Source organism: Bidens hawaiensis, unplaced genomic scaffold, assembly GCF_021521415.1.
Source record: "Bidens hawaiensis isolate Kalapana, Puna unplaced genomic scaffold, B.hawaiensis_p1.1 tig00003902_1, whole genome shotgun sequence".
In the NCBI taxonomy this organism is placed as follows: Eukaryota; Viridiplantae; Streptophyta; class Magnoliopsida; order Asterales; family Asteraceae; genus Bidens; species Bidens hawaiensis.
In genome coordinates this window covers 928,361-947,124 of record NW_027491226.1, presented here as the reverse complement: position 1 = coordinate 947,124, position 18,764 = coordinate 928,361, and the positions used below count along the sequence as shown (strand labels likewise).

Genomic DNA, 18,764 nt, shown 5'->3' with positions numbered 1-18,764 from the left:
TTGTAAATTGTAGTTGTTGCACATATATAATATTTATACAACTTATGATGATCACTCGCTAAAATGATAAGCTCTAATAGAAGATTGATTTAGAGCAATATTGTCCCAGAAACTACTCACAGCAAACGTATAACCCGAACCCATTTGTATAGCATATTATTCTTCAAGTTTTAATCAGTGACTGGTAGGAAGCTTTCCCTTCAAGAAGGAAGTGAAGAACGCTAGAGCACGCCCCGGTTGGTAGCTCGGGACAAAATGTCCAGCTCCTCTTATTGTCACAAATGTTAGGTTCTCGTATCCCACAACATATCCACCAACCTAACATAACATAAGTTAAGTTATTACGTATCATTTAATATTATAAACTATTTAAATAAGGATCGAATATAATTGCTTTTCTACCTCGCCTTGGTACTTCCACGGGTACCATGGTGTCTTGACTGATGCTTGTAGTTTGTTTATAGCATACCTACTTGATGTCACCGATACTCTCCCGTCTGTATCTCCACTGCATTTTTTATGTTTGTTGCTATTTGCTATGATATAATCGGTTAAGTATATGCACAGAGATATTATTAAACTTAGTTACCTGTAGATCCAAACACTGATTCCACTGGCCATTAGATCCTGAATCACAGGCAACACTGTAAAAGGCATGTCTTTCCACTATAGACCAATCAATACACTGCATTTTGTATAAAGATTATAAACGCATTTCAAAGTTTTCTTTTTTTTTGTTAGATAAAAAAGTTGGTATTAGTGTGTTACTTGCAAGATTCCCACTGAGCCGGTTTCGCATGAAGCGACTGTTGCACAGCAGGAGTGTTCAAGTAACTATGGATGTAGTTGTCACTGCATGGATCAAATCCAGATATCTGTATCAATCATGTAGAATTGTGAATTACTTCCATGTGAATATAAATATGTCTGATTAGATTAGTTCTTACTGATGGGGTGCTATTGCTGAATGGTGAGCATAAAGGGGTATATGAAGAGGTAGGTCCCAGCATAGCCCAGTTGGACCCGCAAGACTCACCTCAAAGAGGGACGTCTGCGCAGTTGAACCCGCAAGACTCACCTTCAACAGGGACGTCTGCGCAAAGGCTAAACTCGCAAGACTCACCTTGAAGAGACGTCTGCGTAGAAACCAACTGGATCCGCAGGACCCACCATGCTCAGAGACGTGACGTCCTTACGCGCAGTACGCAAGCTGTTCCCGCAGGAAAAGCCTCCCAATGGTCGACGTACTCCGCCTGTTCCCGCAGTAACGGATACTAGCCATCAGGGAAGGCTACCCGCGCAGCAAGGCTACACGCACAAGGTACTTAACTCTTAAATAATTCAGTAATGTCACCTGAAGAAGGAGTGAGCAAGCCGGGAACACTCCCGCACAAAGCCGGGAACACTCCCGCACAAATGAGCCAGTCCGTACGATACTGGAGGATCTTTTGTACTGTACCTGACGAGGTATGGACAAAAGATCTGACCAAAGATACGACAGCTCACTGACAACAGTATGACGAGCAGCACGCTCTTATACTGTATGTCACTATCAGCCGCTGCCTACTCACCAACCTGTCGGAGGACGTGCATAGCCTGCAGTTGGTGGAACAGGAATAGTACACAGCCGGCCTGGTCACTATCAGCCGCTGCCTACCCACCAACCACCAGCATGGCACGTGCGTAGCCCACAGTTGGCAGAACAGGAATACTATTCAGCCGGCTGTACCTGCTTGGAAACCTAACTTCGGCTATAAATACTCCAACACCTTGGAACAGTATTATCATCTCATCTCATACCATCATATCTGCTCTAGTCATTTCTCTTAATATACACTTATATTCAAGAGCAATCTAGTCTGATTCTCACGCCGGAGGGTGGTCACAAGGAGGTACCCCCCCCTTCTCAGTGACGAGCTCACGGTGTCTGTTTTGCAGGTCATCAGAAGAACCATCTTTGCCGGACCTAACCCCTCGTAGGAAACATCTATTTAACCCCCAGATTATCCGTAATCTGCCCGGGGTCAATTAGTGTTTCTTCATTGGCGCCATCCGTGCATAAAAGCTAGAACTAATTCTCAGTTTTTTCAAAACCTCCGAAAAGATGGTTAACGTTACTCAGGTCCCCAGGCCAGGGAGTAACCAAGAAACCCCGGTAACCACAACCCCAGCTACTGGGAGGAACACTGGCGAGCACACAAATTTTACGAACACTACCCCGGTTACTCAAGCCGGGGCAAGTGCAGTAAATTTTACGAACACTACCCCGGTTACCCGAGCCGGGGCAAGTGCAGTAAACAATCCTCCCCTGGGATTCATTGATACCCAGGTGGAAAGACAACAGACGAGGCCCCCCCGCCAAACACTTGAACAAGTTAAAGCGTGGTCGGAAAAACGTCAAAGGGAATTCCAAGCTGAGTTGGATGAACGCTTGCGTTCACTCCAACAGGCTGACGAATTCGGAAGCACTCAACAGCTCAACATGAGCAATGAGTGCGAGTACTTGGACGATGATTCGGAGGAATCCGACGCCGACGCAAACCCTCGCCATAGGGCGAAAGGGAAGCGTAAGGAAACGGACTTCCAACCGAGAAGGAATTTTGGAGAAACCTTCAAACCAAAAAACGCGGGTGGAAACCCACGTGACTTCTCTAAAACCTTCAGACCAACCGCTGCAAATGCGGGAACCTCCAAGTTTGCAAGGGACATTGCGGAAGCAATCGCCCTAAGAAGTGCCAAACAGATGTCAAACATCGGCACCTATGATGGTATATGTGACCCAGACGATCATTTGAACAGATTCATAGCGGGGGCAACCGTCAGCAACTGGACGGAACCCACGTGGTGTTATATGTTCCAGATGACGCTGGTTGGAGCAGCCAGAGCGTGGTTCGACCGTCTATCGGTCCACCACATCTACGATTGGGCAGACTTCCAACAGAAGTTTAGCCAACACTTCAGCCAACAGAGAAAGTATACCGAAGAGCAATGGACAATCCTCAATTGCATTCGAGAGGAAGATGAATCTTTGCTAGACTTCATCACTCGCTTCAACTCAAAGAAGCTAAGTCTGGGTAGTATTAGCGAAGATCTTGTTCGCGCTGCTTTCATCCAGGGCGCGAAAGACCCAGAGCTCATCCGCACCTTAACGGGTAAAGATGGCATGCCATCCACATGGGATGCCATCATGACAGCAGCTAAACGCTTTGCGGAAACGGAAAAGCAATTGGGTAGAGATCTTCCCCAGAGCACAAACCTCTACACCCAGAAAACAAGAGAAAACAATGTCCTTACCACCCGACTAAACAAAAAGAGGAAGCTAGGCATTTGGCAGTCAAGGGTAAACTTTGACACCTCATCCGGCTCGCACCCTCGGTTAGGCGGAAAGGATAACATGCGGTCGTCGAACCAGAACTCCAGATGGACGCCACTCACCAAAAGCGTCACCGAAATATTTGACACCGAGAGGCTCCCATGGCCAAAGGCTCCAATAATCCGATAGCGTCACAACGCTGATCAGAGCAAATTCTGTGACTTCCACAGGACAAGAGGCCACAACACCGAGGAATGCGTAGACTTGAAGGACATTGTCAAAGCATTTGTCAGAGATGGGACGCTCACGCACCTCGTGGCGTAATGAACGCTGAGCAGGCTAATGCGTGAAGAACCCCAGTTGGGGAAAACACGAATAAAACTGCAGCTTCAATGTCGGAGACTACATACTGCGTAAACAACGAGATTCCGAACCAAGTGCATATCGGCTCGAAAGGCTCGATGACACTCCCAAGAACATGGAAGGGAGCTCAATTACACAGTCTGCATGTAGATCAATTCCAAACTTGTAAAAGAAAAGGCCCAGAGCCACTTCTAATGGAAATGATTCTCCTTATCACATTGACGCTGATGATCTTACATTTATACTTATAAACTTTCCACACTGATATGCCGGTCTTCACCGCATACATAAGTGGGGAAGTCGTTGCGTGTGGAAGGCGGCAAAACCCGCATAAACACAAAAAACGGCCAACCTTCACGCAGGTCAGTTATAGGTAAAGTTGGGTCATCCCACTAAATGAAAGTGCCGGTCCTACCCGCATAAATCATGATAGAGGAAACCGAAATAACCGATTGACAACCGCGCGTCGAACGGTTAATTTATTCAAAACACTGATGCCGGTTTTCACCGCATAAATAAGTGTGAAGTCGTTGCGTGTGGAAGGCGGCAAAACCCGCATAAACACAAAAAACGGCCAACCTTCACGCAGGTCAGTTATAGGTAAAGTTGGGTCATCCCACTAAATGAAAGTGTCGGGCCTAACCGCACAAATCATGATAGAGGAAACCAAACTAACCTATTGACAACCGCGCGTCGAACGGTTAATTTATTCAAAACACTGATATGCCGATTTTCACCGCATAAATAAGTGTGAAGAAATCGTTGCGTGTGGAAAGCGGCAAAACCCGCATAAACACAAAAAACGGCAAACCTTCACGCAGGTCAGTCATAGGTGAAGTTCGGTCATCCCACTAAATGAAAGTGCCGGGCCTAACCGCACAAATTATGATAGAGGAAACTGAACTTTAACCTATTAACAACCGCGCATCGAACGGTTAACTTATTCAGAACACTTAGAAAATATCTTCAAGGAAAAAATGAGGAAAACCTCCACGCAGGTCAGATATAGGTAAAGTTTAGCCATCCTACTAAATGCAAGTGACGGTCTTACCCGCACAATCACGAAAGAGGAAGCAAAACTTTAACCTATTATCTGCCACGTTGATAGGTTAACTTATTCAAAGTACTTAAGAAATTGCTAAGTTAAACTAAAGTATGCACAAGCGAATCATATATTGTTTATGCGACAAAACAAGTGCCAAATTAAACTATAATATGCATGAGCAAGTCGTATAACGTTTATAAAGCAAGAGTGACGGTCCTACCCGCACAAAGGATTTACATTCCATAAAAATTCAAGTATTACAAAAATGGCCGGGTATCTACCCGCCTACAAGAGTGTAAATCTATACAAAAACATAAACCTATCCTAACAGTGGAAAGGGATCTAAAGGTTCAAGCTTCAGGACCAACCCCTCCAAACCCACTTGTACCCGCACCATCACTTGGCTGTGGCGGTTCAAGGAAGGTCTTGAGAATGGTTAACCCATCATCAGCAGCAGCAACTTCGTTCACCTTCTCCACCACTGGATGCGGGAAGGCAGCATACTGGTTCACTGCTTGGTCATAAGCAGCTTCAGTATCCACATCATATAAAGGGAAGTTGGAAGGCGGGATGCCCTTCTCAACGAACCCTAGACCAAGCAGGAAGCCAGCCTTTTCCCCATCCTCATGAGAAGCGTTGAGGGCTGCGCTCATGGCATCGTCATATGATGTGTCCGTGAAGACCCGATGCACAACCTACAAAACAAAAATACAAGTATCAAAACCTTTTCTAAGTATAAAGAAAAGCGTGAAGACATTATGAAGCTAAGCTTACCTGCGACAACGCTTCTCGTAGAAGCCATTCCTTGGTAACCAGAGCCTCTTGGAGGGCAGCTTGAGCTTGGTTACGGGCGCGTTTGGCTTCATTTTTGTTAAGGTTGGCAAGCAACACTTCCTTAGCAGCAACCTCTTCAACGCCCTTTAGCTTACGCTCAGTATGGTCAAGCATACCCCTCTGGTCCAAGATTTCTTGAAGCTTCTTGGCGTCTTCCATGGCCAAGGCGTCATGAGCATGCTGGAGCCTCTCTAATTTGGCTTTGAGCTCCTCATTCTCGGTGCGTAGAGGCTCAGCAACAGCTTCAGCCCTGGTGGCTCTCTCAGTTGCGTTCCGAGCGGTTTCCTTAGCTAACCGAAGCTGTTCGTTAACAGCTTGGGCAGCCTTGGAACGGGCCTCGAGACGGGCCTGAACTTCAACCTCAAGGGCCTTGAAGGCCTTCTCCTTCTCCGCAGCAACGGCGGAGAGTCTCCTGTTCTCCTCCCGGACAGCCCGCGCCTGAGCTACTTCTTGGATACGAGCTGCTTTTAACTTGTCGTCTTCACGACAAAGCAGCTCGACGCGCGGCTGCATTCGGGCAAGGAGAATTCGAAGCTCGTTTGTCAGCCTACCCTCCTGGTAGCTTGACATAGCTTCTCCCAGTGCACCACTGGGGGCGGCGTGGCGCGCCCACTCGACGCAGTCCACAGCCGTCCGAAGGGTGGTTCCCCGGCGGATGTTCCACCGCGGAACAAACACCTCATTCGAATCCGACACTGCAAAAACAAAAAGCAGTTAGGAAAAGATGATATAAAAAATAAAAAAAATAAAAAATAAAAAAAAAAACATAACAGGCCAAAATAACCCTACGCACCTGTAGGGTCGACGACAGGCCTGTAGCCGCCAAACCCATCACCCGAACCTAACGGATATCCATCCAAGAGGTCAGGCAGATGGGAAGGAAGCAGAGATTGGCTAGACGCCCCAACCCCAAACATACCTGCTGAACCGGCCGGGGGCGAGGTGGTCGCCGGTGCCGGAGGTGCGGTTGAAGCCGCCGTCGTAGGAACCAACGGAGGTGAACTCACCGGAGGTGAACTCACAACCGTGGTCGCCGCTGTGGAAGAGCCCACAGAAAAACTCACCGCCGGCTCAGTGAAGGAATCAGTGAATATGGCACTGACAGCCGGCGAAGACGACGTCACAGTTGGAACAGTTGCCTCAACCGAGTGAGCAACTGAACCAACACGTGAAGCAGGCGCAGTCGCCTGGGTCATCGCCTCAAGTAGATTGACCAAACCTACCGTCATGGGTCCGGAGGTGCTCCTCCCCGCTCCACCCTGGAATGCGGTAGCATCCACGCCTACACGAAGACAAGATATATAAGTATAATGGCGGAAAGATATGAAGTTAAAAGTAAAGGAAGTTTGTACTTACGAGTCCTCTTGAGCTTGAAGGTACGAACAGGCGGGGACGAACCCGATGGAACCGGCCTCTTTACGCCGGTCACCGTCGCTGTACTGGGCTGCCCGGAGGTGACAGCCGTCTCAACCTCCGGAGCAGTGATCTCAACATCACCAGGGTTCCCCGCCACCTCCTCGCTTTCGGTCTCTGAGTCAGACCGATTCACCGGATCGGCAGTGAAGGCAACCTTTGCCTTCCCCTTCCCGCCAGCAGCCTTCTTCTTCCTCACGAAGAATGGACCATCTGCGGATTACTCATCAAAAGATGACAAGATTAGAGGAATTCCAGCAGAGGTTTGAGCATTGAGAGGGCGAGGGTCAAAAAGTTCTTTACCTGGCCGCCTGGCGCTCAGGATCTCGTGGCCTGGAGGGTAGACCTCCACGAACCGATCCGCCGTTTGCTCAAGGATGGGCAACTCGTTCTCATCTAGAGCACGAGTACCCATCCGAGCGGGACCATCACTCTCCCGCGGCTGCAGGAGAGACTGCAAGTCGTTTCCCTCTGAAAACAAAAATAAAAAACGGTTAGAACAAAAACCCTAAATTAACGGATAATATGAAGCATACCGTAAGGGACAGAGTTCAAACCGTATTCGAGGACGATGGGAATCTGTGACGCCTCCTTCCACACCCGGCTCATCCCGAGCATCACCATCCCGGACTCCGCAAAGCGGTAAACCGGAGACTGGATCCGGGAAACCTTGAACCATTCCGCCTCCTGGTAGTTGGAGGCGTGAAGGTTCGGGAGAGCTCTCCCGTTCTTGAACGTCATCACTATGGGGACGACGCGAGCGGAGATATAGAAGAACTCCCGCTTCCAAGATCGAAGACTGCGCTCGGTAGCGCAGATCTTCAAACCCTTGATCCGATTGACCAAGGTATACCACCCCTGGATGCACCTCCAGGAATAGAAGGTCATTAGGCGGTCAACATGGGGCTCCACACCCAGAATGAGACACACCCACTCGAAATGGCGGATCTTGGCGATCGCCATTGGGTGTACCTCAGTCAGATGCACACCGTGTCTCTCCAGAACACGGTATACAAACTTTGTCAATGGGAACCTGAGATTCCCATAGACGAAGAATGCTGCGTACACCCCTATCTTGCCCTTGGGGGCATCGTACACCGTCTGATGAGGTGCAGGAAACTCAGGCTCGAAAGGCTCGAGCATGAACTTCCTGACGACGTACTGATAAAGGTCGACCGGAAGAGCACACTGGCACTCGCCAGCAGTACTCTTGTCATCCTTGTTCGACGTGGACGACGGATTCTCGAGGTATACATCGGACTCCTCGACAGTAACCTCAGGATCATGAGAAGACATGTTTGGGAAGTAAAGAACGATTTCAGGAGAATGCTCGGCGGAAACGTTAGAGTATTCGCCGGAAATCGTTTAGAAGAAGAGAAGTGAAAGTGTGGATTAAGCTGCACCCTCTCCCCCTTTATATACTCATCGCAATGAATGCGATGAATTTAATGCGGAGGAGAGAGGAAAACGCTGGTGCAATGAAACTATGACACGTGGAAAAAGCAAGCTGGCAACAGCTGTTGACAGGACGCGTGCCGTAAACTTCGCGGCCACGCGCCCGAAAAATCGCGCCCACGCGCCTGAAAAGCGTCTGGAATGACCATATACTGTCACGTCGTCATAACTTCCTGCACGTCCTGACACTGTCAGAAGAAACCGTCAGAAGACGTTTCAACAGTTTGGACTGTTCTTATCCTTTCACCAACTCTTCGAATTTCAAAAAAAAAAAATTCAAAAAAGATTCAAAAGTAAGCGGGACTATACCCCTTACCTTGGCAACCAAGTAACTATAAGACAGGTGCGAGTACAGTGTTAAGGCAAAACCCTTCACATACTTAGCACCTGCAGGGAATTGAAGCCAAGAATACCTCGGCGACCAAGTAACTATAAGAGGGGTGCGGGTACAGTATCAAGGCAAAACCCTTCACATACTTAGCACCCGCAGGGAACTGAAGCCAGGAATACCTTGGAAGTAAAGTAACTATAAGACGAGTGCGGGTACAGTGTCAAGGCGAAACCCTTCACATACCTAGCACTCCGCAGGGAATTGAAACCAAGAATGATCTTCTGGGCCATGCTTGCAGAAACGGGAATAACATCCCCGCATAGCGGGAACGTCGAGAACTAGATTGTCTGAAGCTCCAAGATGAAATTGGTTGTTTTAACATAATTGATCACTATGTTCAAAACTACCAAAACCTCATGGAGAATCTATACAAGTGGAACTCAACGCTCCTGACTTGCGAGGAGGTTACAGACCTACCCGCATCATACCCAAAGATCAAGCAGAAAAGTCGGGAATTTCTGTACGTGACATTAGGACTTCCGCGGGAAGAATCCCCATGGAAAACCTTAAAACTAAACCCTTTTCAAAACCCTTTGCTTAAGTCCAAAAGTTCACCTCACTTATTAACAATTCATGAGAAGAACATTGGACTGGGGGGACTTGAAGAGGTAGGTCCCAGCAGAGCCCAGTTGGACCCGCAAGACTCACCTCAAAGAGGGACGTCTGCGCAGTTGAACCCGCAAGACTCACCTTCAACAGGGACGTCTGCGCAAAGGCTAAACTCGCAAGACTCACCTTGAAGAGACGTCTGCGCAGAAACCAACTGGATCCGCAGGCCCCACCATGCTCAGAGACGTGACGTCCTTACGCGCAGTACGCAAGCTGTTCCCGCAGGAAAAGCCTCCCAATGGTCGACGTACTCCGCCTGTTCCCGCAGTAACGGATACTAGCCATCAGGGAAGGCTACCCGCGCAGCAAGGCTACACGCACAAGGTACTTAACTCTTAAATAATTCAGTAATGTCACCTGAAGAAGGAGTGAGCAAGCCGGGAACACTCCCGCACAAAGCCGGGAACACTCCCGCACAAATGAGCCAGTCCGTACGATACTGGAGGATCTTTTGTACTGTACCTGACGAGGTATGGACAAAAGATCTGACCAAAGATACGACAGCTCACTGACAACAGTATGACGAGCAGCACGCTCTTATACTGTATGTCACTATCAGCCGCTGCCTACTCACCAACCTGTCGGATGACGTGCATAGCCTGCAGTTGGTGGAACAGGAATAGTACACAGCCGGCCTGGTCACTATCAGCCGCTGCCTACCCACCAACCACCAGCATGGCACGTGCGTAGCCCAGAGTTGGCAGAACAGGAATACTATTCAGCCGGCTGTACCTGCTTGGAAACCTACCTTCGGCTATAAATACTCCAACACCTTGGAACGGTTTTATCATCTCATCTCATACCATCATATCTGCTCTAGTCATTTCTCTTAATATACACTTACATTCAAGAGCAATCTAGTCTGATTCTCACGCCGGAGGGTGGTCACAAGGAGGTACCCCCCCTTCTCAGTGATGAGCTCACGGTGTCTGTTTTGCAGGTCATCAGAAGAACCATCTTTTCCGGACCTAACCCCTCGTGGGAAACATCTATTTAACCCCCAGATTATCCGATTCCCACTGAACCGGTTTCGCATGAAGCGACTGTTGCACAGCAGGAGTGTTCAAGTAACTATGGATGTAGTTGTCACTGCATGGATCAAATCCAGATATCTGTATCAATCATGTAGAATTGTGAATTACTTCCATGTGAATATAAATATGTCTGATTAGATTAGTTCTTACTGATGGGGTGCTATTGCTGAATGGTGAGTATAAAGGGGTATAGATGTCATAGAAGTAGATATTGTTCAAAGCATCGTATGCCTGATATTCATACTCTAAACATGCATCCGTTCTATTTGCACCCTCCGAAAAATTGCAGCTGGACTTGATCCCTTTGTGAATTTCATCAGAAATGATGGCGTGCGTCCAGAAATAGTCAAACGTTCCTGTGTTTGCCGTTTCGCTATCCACGTATGCATTTCCGAGCTGAAGCATAACATATTAACATGAACATGTTCATTCTTATATTCAGGATCAACAAATAGTTTAAAGCTATTAAGAAGTTCATTGTTCAATACTTACAGCAATTCCTTTAAGGTTAATGACAGTTTGATTCGTGATCTTGTTGTTTTTAAGAATTAATTGTGCAAGTTGAGGCACGTAATGCCCTGCATAGCTTTCGCCCGCAATGTAAAAATCCTAGTTTTGTATTCCGGGAATCTTTCTAACCAATTGACTAGAAATGTATACGAGTCTTTCGCTGTTTGTGTGTCTCCGGTTTTATAGTCTGAAGACGTGTTTGAGTAAGAAAATCCAACTCCAGCCGGGGATTCCAAGAAAAGGACATTTGCAACTGCAAAGATTACATACTATTCATACTCGGTTTTTGTTGCTATTAAAGATATATACAAGTCTTACCGTTGTTCCATGCATATTTATTTCGTGACAGTGTCGTATTATCATCATTGACTCGAAAAGGTCCAAGTTCCATCATGGCCCCGTTTCCAAATGAAGAGCAGCCCGGCCCTGCAAGGTTATTTATCATTTTTTAGTATATGAACACAAATGACTTAAAAAAAATTATAATTACCTCCATTGAGCCAGAGTACAAGAGGATTAGTGGAAGAGTTGACCGGTGACTCTGCAAAATAGTAAAATAGAGCCCTCCCATGGTTTGGGTCAACGGTCACATACCCTGGGTACTGATCAAAGTTAGTTCCGGTTGGCTGACCTGGCAAACTGGATATCTTGTCAGCCTCATTCAGCCCATCTTGAGGGCCGATGTAAACCGGTGAGGTTGAATACTCGGCTAGTTGAACTTCGTTACTTACTTGATTCACTGCCGATCTTCTAGAACGCTGGATCTTTAAAGCGTGCTCAAGAGGGTCGAATCCGTTACTACCGTAGCAAGACACGAAAACAAGTAGACTGAAATGAAGAGACAGTTGAAATGCGATCTTCATTGATTATAGGTGTCTTGCCCTGCTGTTTAGATGATACAAAAACATTTTTATATAAATGCTAAAATTATGTTGCTTGTAATGGAAGGCAATATTGTGAAGAAAAAAGTTACTAGATAATAACCAAGTTTCATAATTGTTCTTTTTAGTTCATTCAATTTAAACACTTATGAAAAGTTTTAGAGCAATAAAACAATATTGAAACTTAAGTGAGTTTTATAGTTAAGAAAAGTAAGCATTTATTAGAACAATATTGAGACTTGGTTACTATTTTGTGTTTCTATCCGCTAAAAATATGTTTTTTTGTTTGAAAAACGAAAGATGACAACACAGGCTTCACAGTAATATGTTATTCAAAGTTTTTAGTTTTGTAGCTAAAATTATGAAACAAAATACCAGTACATCAATGAATGAGACAGAAAAATGAAACAACACATCCAAGTTCTGTAAACAACCAAAATAAATTTATGAATTTGATTTGAATAACCTGTGAAGTTGTAAAATTTTCAGAGAATGAGCAGTGGGATGATGAGATTGAGATGATTGGTGAATCCAAATATAAGAGTCAACAATTGGAACTTTTGCTTTTTAGAATGGCAGTCAACATTTGGAAATTACTATGTAGAAGCTCAACCATAAGCTAGTATTAGAACATAAGTCCACAAGTCAAGTTGATGTTGATGGAGGGAGTGAGTTAACACCTTAAATTTGTATAATACAATATGATATTATCTATAATATATATAAACGAAAGCCTTTAAAAGCTCTCTGGTTGCTCTCTAAATTCTCTCAAGCCACCAGATTAATTTATTTGTAAATGAAGGTTTCTCATGCATTTGACCCAAATTCAAGGGTATGGGTCTCACCAAACCCAGATAGCTCTTAAACGGGTTATAACATCTCATTAAATTAAAAATTAATCTTACCAAATATTTGATGTGAAGATCCTATAAAATAGGGATATACTAAAAATCAATATTTGATTTTTTTTAAAAAAAGGATATTATTATTTATAATTAAGAAACAATTTTATAGTAAAAAAATTAAACGGGTCATGGGTCACCAAATCCAGATAGCTTTTAAACGAGTTATAACATATCATTTATTTGTGAAACTCTTTCATCATCAAACCCTAATAGGGTATTTGGGATTCCTTATTTTTTCCAACTTGTAACTTATTAACTTTTATAAGTTAAAAAGGTGTTGGGTAATGTGACTTTTTTAAGTTTTTAAAGAAGGAAAAAGGAGGTTTTGATAAGTTTGGAGGAAGTAACTTATAAAAAACAACTTATATAAGTCAAAAGGAGGTGCAAATAAGGAATCCCAAACATAGCCTAAGTATATTATTAACTTTCTTAAAATAAAAAAAATTTTAAATCTAAAAAATAAATATTAAAAACGAAAAATGTAAAACAACTCCCGTAATACGGGAGATAAAACCTAGTTATTATATAAAAACTATTGTTTAAAATATATAATTTAAATTATTTTTTAATCAGTTTTAATGTATATTTTTGTGAAACAATTAAGCATACATTTGTATTAGTCATATTTTTACATTGTAAATGTAACTATGTTATAATTTGTTTTGTTTGTTACTTTTCAATAACATTATCTACTTAGAGCACTTCCAAAGCTTGCATTTGTTGGGGGCGTTCGCTCCAAGCGGACACCTAGGTGGCAGACTAGTGGCGATGTTGAAATCCCAACGTGGAAACAGACAGAAGTTTTTTAAAAAGGCTACAAGTTTTAAAATATTACCGTTTTGAGATAGTTAAAAAAAATCTTTTCACCGCATTAATCACTTATTCTTCTCTAGATAAACCACCTGTTATAAATGGAATCCAATCATCGCTACCCTTTCAAAAAGGTGGAACAATACTTCGATTCCGAAACCAGATCCATAAAATGTATATGAAAAACCCCCAGGTTGTTGAGCCGAGCACCACTTTGGTTGGCGAACCGTACAATTATCTAGTTGTTGAACCAAACAACTCTTGTAGTTAAACCGCACACGCTCTCGTTTTAGAAGATGATCAAGCGGACGACGAGTGGGATTTATGATGGTCCCGATATAGATGGTTGGCATTATAATAAATTAGATCATCCATGTTTTGATCCTTATACCCATGAGGAGAGTTCAAACTCCTCAAGTGATGATTGCCACCGGAAGTAATCAAAGGTTATTTAAAGTATTATTTTTATTTATGTGGTGTTTTTAATTTCTGATTTTAAATTATGTTTATTATTAAAATATATACGAAATGTAAAAAAACAAAATATTATAAAAGTATTTTTATTTATATGAATTAGTTGTAGAAGTAGGTGATGATGTGAACTAAAGAAACATGAGTTCAACCATGGTTGGGGTGGGGGGGGGGGGGGTTATTTCACAGGGTGTAGCTAACAGAAAGTCTTGAATCTAAGGGTGTTGAGTATTGAGATCTACGAGTGTAAGATATTGAGAAAGCAATCGTGTAGTGGATGTTAGAAGGAATAGACGCTTTCAGCTCAGACTAGCGCCATCATCACCTTCATAATGGTTTCCCCGTGCATATAAGTGTATACAGTACAAAGAGGTAGTAGGAGTTTAGAGAGAGTTAGAATGGAATCCTTTATCATTTGGTGGAGCCTCCTATTTATAGCTGGAGGTGTGGAGTGTTGTGAAAAAAACTATTAGGCCACGTGACGAGGGAATATCCGGTCTGTCCATTCTTAAGCCGCCATAGTGGAGGTCGTGGATGCCTTTTTGCGTAGGGTCCATTGTTTAGTACTATTGTCTCCTTTGTGTGGCCATTGTGGTGGTCCCTCGCATACCTTCCGTATAGGCGCCCTTTCTCTGTTGGTGCCTTTACCTATATAGTTCTGGTGTTGCCAGTGGTCCTAGTTATAACCTTCTCTTACGCAATGTATTGGATGTATTCGCTCTGGTGTGCGCTTGCAGGTGTGTTCCTGGTTCATATCTAAATCTAGGGTTTTGGTTTTGTGGGGTTTTGGTGTTATAGAAGAATTAGGTGTTTATTAAGGAAAGTTTAGAATCTATTACTGTAGTTGATCCAGCAATTTTGTAGAGTGTTGTTCGTAGATGCTCTCAGCGACTTACTGAAATCACAAACCAAAGTTGAAGTTTGGAAGCCCAAATTACAATCCAAATTACTCGGCCCCACCCCACCCCACCCCACACTTGGACTTACATAGTCAATCACCCTTAAAATCTACGTTTCATTTATCACAAAGAGACACATGGTTGTGACTTCCATGAGCCTTCTCATCCCTTTATAGCACACGACACGACTATTTTATTTAAACTTACATAGGTATAGGGTATGTTTGGCAAGGAGCTTTTATAAGTTTTTAGGGGCTTCAAGCTTCAAGCTTTTAAAAAAAACTCCTACCTAACAAAAAACCTTGTTTGGTTCAATGAGCTTGAAGCTTTTATATTATGAGAAAAAACTCTTTTTTTAAACGCTACCACTACTAGCTTTTAGCTTTGTTTGGTTCAATAAGCTTGAAGCTTTTATATTAGGAGAAAAAGCTCTTTTTCTAAACGGGTACTACTACTAGCGTTTGAGAAAAAGCTACTAGCTTTTACAATTGAATTTATAATTTTAGTACTTGAACTTTCATCAACTTTTGTTAATTTATATAATAGTTACATATTTTACCCTTATTCAAAACTAATTACCCCCATGACTCTTTAAAAATCCATAACTTTTTCACACGTTAATATTTTTTTAAACACATTACATCATAAAAAAGAGCATTTTATTCTCTTCAATTTGAGTATGATATTGATATACTTCTTTACCGCTTATGATGGGCAACAAGTCGAGTCAGACGAGCTCGGGTCATGTTTAAGACCAAATTAGGGTCGGAACGAGTCGATAAAAAAGGGTTAATTTAGTTCGGTTCGTGTCGGTACGGTTTTGGGTCGAAAGAGGCCACGTCAGAACATGTATCAGATTAAAACGGTATCGGGTCGGAAAGGGTTTCAAATCAAAAAAGGTGGGTTTAAAAAACTATCTATTTGAAATTACTGTATATTTTAGCTTTGTTTCTTGATTTTCGTCACGATTACACGCTTGCTGCCTTTGCACGAAGTACACGTCTGCATTCGGGTTATGCGTGCACTAATATCAAGTGAATCACGTACTGACACTGATTATGCGGTTGATCTCAGGCTAGGCGCGCACTCCGCCGCACCGCGCTGGCACCCAATTAGTTTTATTAAAAGCTCCAGCTACTCTGCCAAATATCTAAATATATCTAAAAAGTTTCAGCTACTCTGTCAAACACCTAAATATATCTAAAAAACTACAGCTAACAGCTATCAGCTTCCAGCCTCTAGCTACCAGCTTCCAGGTTTCAGCTTCCAGCTAGTTTTGTCAAACATACCTATAGTCTTGTGAATCATTGTCATGTTTTCTTTCTTTCCCTACGACATATGGTGACACAATATTAAATACTCTCGGATTTAGACAGAAGTTTTTTGGATCAATTACAAATAGATGTAACGTGTTAAATATAATTAGAGTAATTATATTAACGCTAGAATAACTATTAGGTTTTGAACAACAGTGATTATTATTAGTTTGTTAATCATAATACATTTTTAGTGTAATTATGCTAGTTATTTGTATGCTTAATAGATTAATTTCATTTTTACCGTATATACATGGCCGATCATAGGATAGTGCGAGCCGAACAACCAGCCAAGGTTTGTAATTTTTGGTGGCCGAAATTTTATTTTATATATATTTTAATTTTTGTGTTATAAAATAGGTAAGGATCTTAATCATCTTAATTAAATATATTGGGTCCAAATCTTTTTTTATCCATCATTCTATTGAGCCCAAACTTAATTTAAAAACTTTAAAAAAAAATCAAATAACTCTTTAGGACCTACAAGCACTATTATTTTGGCTCGACTGAAGTATTTAAATCATTGGGGCCGGCTGTAAGGCCCCGAACCCGGTAGCCCTACTTTAGCGTCGGATTTACTCATAAACACAGTTCGTACAAATCAGAGTTCATTAAAACTTTCGCGGAATATAAAAACTTTCATAAAACATTTCATAACAAAACACGTCTTGTCTTAAAACATCATTTTGTCTTTCAAAATAATCGAAACATTTAACTTAAACGTCTTGAGTCTTCCGATGCCAGCCTCTTATTCAGTGCCACGTGTCTCCTCAAGCGAGCTGCCTTATCCTACTCACTTGCGTGCATACTAAAAGTCAGCTACGCTGAGTGAGTTCTAGTTAATCGAACGCCATACAATACAACACATACATACATATCCGAAGATACATATCCATACTTCACTAGTTACCCTTCTGTTCTACATACATACTTGCTACCATACATACATACATATCTATAATCACTAACCTCAGTCTACCGAGAGTACGTTCATAGTCCGCCGTCTATACCTGTACTCACGATCGTGAACACGAAAAAGGTCCGCAGTCCGTACCTATGTTAACCATTCATGGTACGTACAAGGTCCGCGGTCCTTCCCTATACCATCATACATCCACAACACGTACAAGGTCCACGGTCCTTCCCTATGTTGCAACCTAATTCATAGCACGTACGAGGTCCGCAGTCCTCCCCTATGCTAAAGCACGTATAAGGTTCACAGTCCTTTCCTGTGCTGACGCCTATCTATTTTACGTATAAGGTCCGCAGTCCTTATCTACGTTACGTATAAGGTCCGCAGTCCTTATCTACGTTGGCGTCTATCTCATATAACACGTATAAGGCCCACCGTCCCTATCTACGTTTACATCTATCATCTACATCACGTATAAGGCTCGCAGTCCTTAACTACGCCATCACCTGCCAAGTCTATGTCCAACAGAAGTTAGAGGGATTTGCCATCCTAACTTACTATGTCGAACGTAGAACTCACATACCATTCGTGTACCTGTATACACATACTTCACATATACAATAATTACATTATAGCATAAAAACACTTTAGGCGTTCTTTACATCATTCATTAACAACCATACCCCTTGTCGATACGTGCAATATCCGAAGATCGTTCACGCCCCGACAAGTATTCATTTGTAATGTTCATACATCTTCGATATATAGTATTCGTACTTTTATTTTCAACCTGACAGTACGCGCAATATCCGAAGATCGTTCGCGTACCGACAAGAAATCATTCATATCCATCACATATATCACATATGGCATACACTTATCACTTAGGATAAATGTATTAACAACACATCGAGTATGCACACAGCCCCGAAAACATAACAAGGAATGGGGCTAGAAACTCACCTGAACTCTGCTTCTTCCTCTGATAGTTGTAAATCCCTTCTTTAACTGTGCTCGGCTGACTGTATAAGTTACACGTATCAATACTCGCCTGATCTAATCTGGTGGCCTAGTATTAGCTTACTTTTACTTATCGTTTTAATCTATTCTCTAATCGAACTTGACTTTAGGCGAAGTTAAACCTTAGGCGAACTTAGCTTTAGGCGAAGTTAAACCTTAGGCGAACTTAGCTTTAGGCGAAGTTGTCATCAGGCGAACTTGGCTTTAGGCGAAGTTGTCATCAGGCGAACTTGGCTTTAGGCGAAGTTGTCATCAGGCGAACTTGGCTTTAGGCGAAGTTGTCATCAGGCGAACTTGGTTTTAGGCGAAGTTGTCATCAGGCGAACTTGGCTTTAGGCGAAGTTGTCATCAGGCGAACTTGGCTTGCAGGATAAGTTCATCAGGCGAACTTAGCTTGCAGGCGAAGTTGTCGTCTGCAGCTACTGTTCGTTCTTAAATCCCTTAATCACCTTCGTTTCTTAACCAAATAACTCGATTTAGGTACCCACGGGATCGTCTGACCAGCGCCTACAAACCCCAACCATCAAATCGACCTAACATCGATGTTTAAAGGGTGCGATTTAGGCATATAGGTTACGGGTT

General features: G+C 43.2%; 1 pseudogene; it reads right to left on the bottom strand.

The window, feature by feature from the left end:
* Positions 1-174: 174 nt before the first annotated feature.
* On the bottom strand, positions 175-12,049 carry LOC143624612 (serine carboxypeptidase 1-like; annotated as a pseudogene).
* Positions 12,050-18,764: the final 6,715 nt, after the last annotated feature.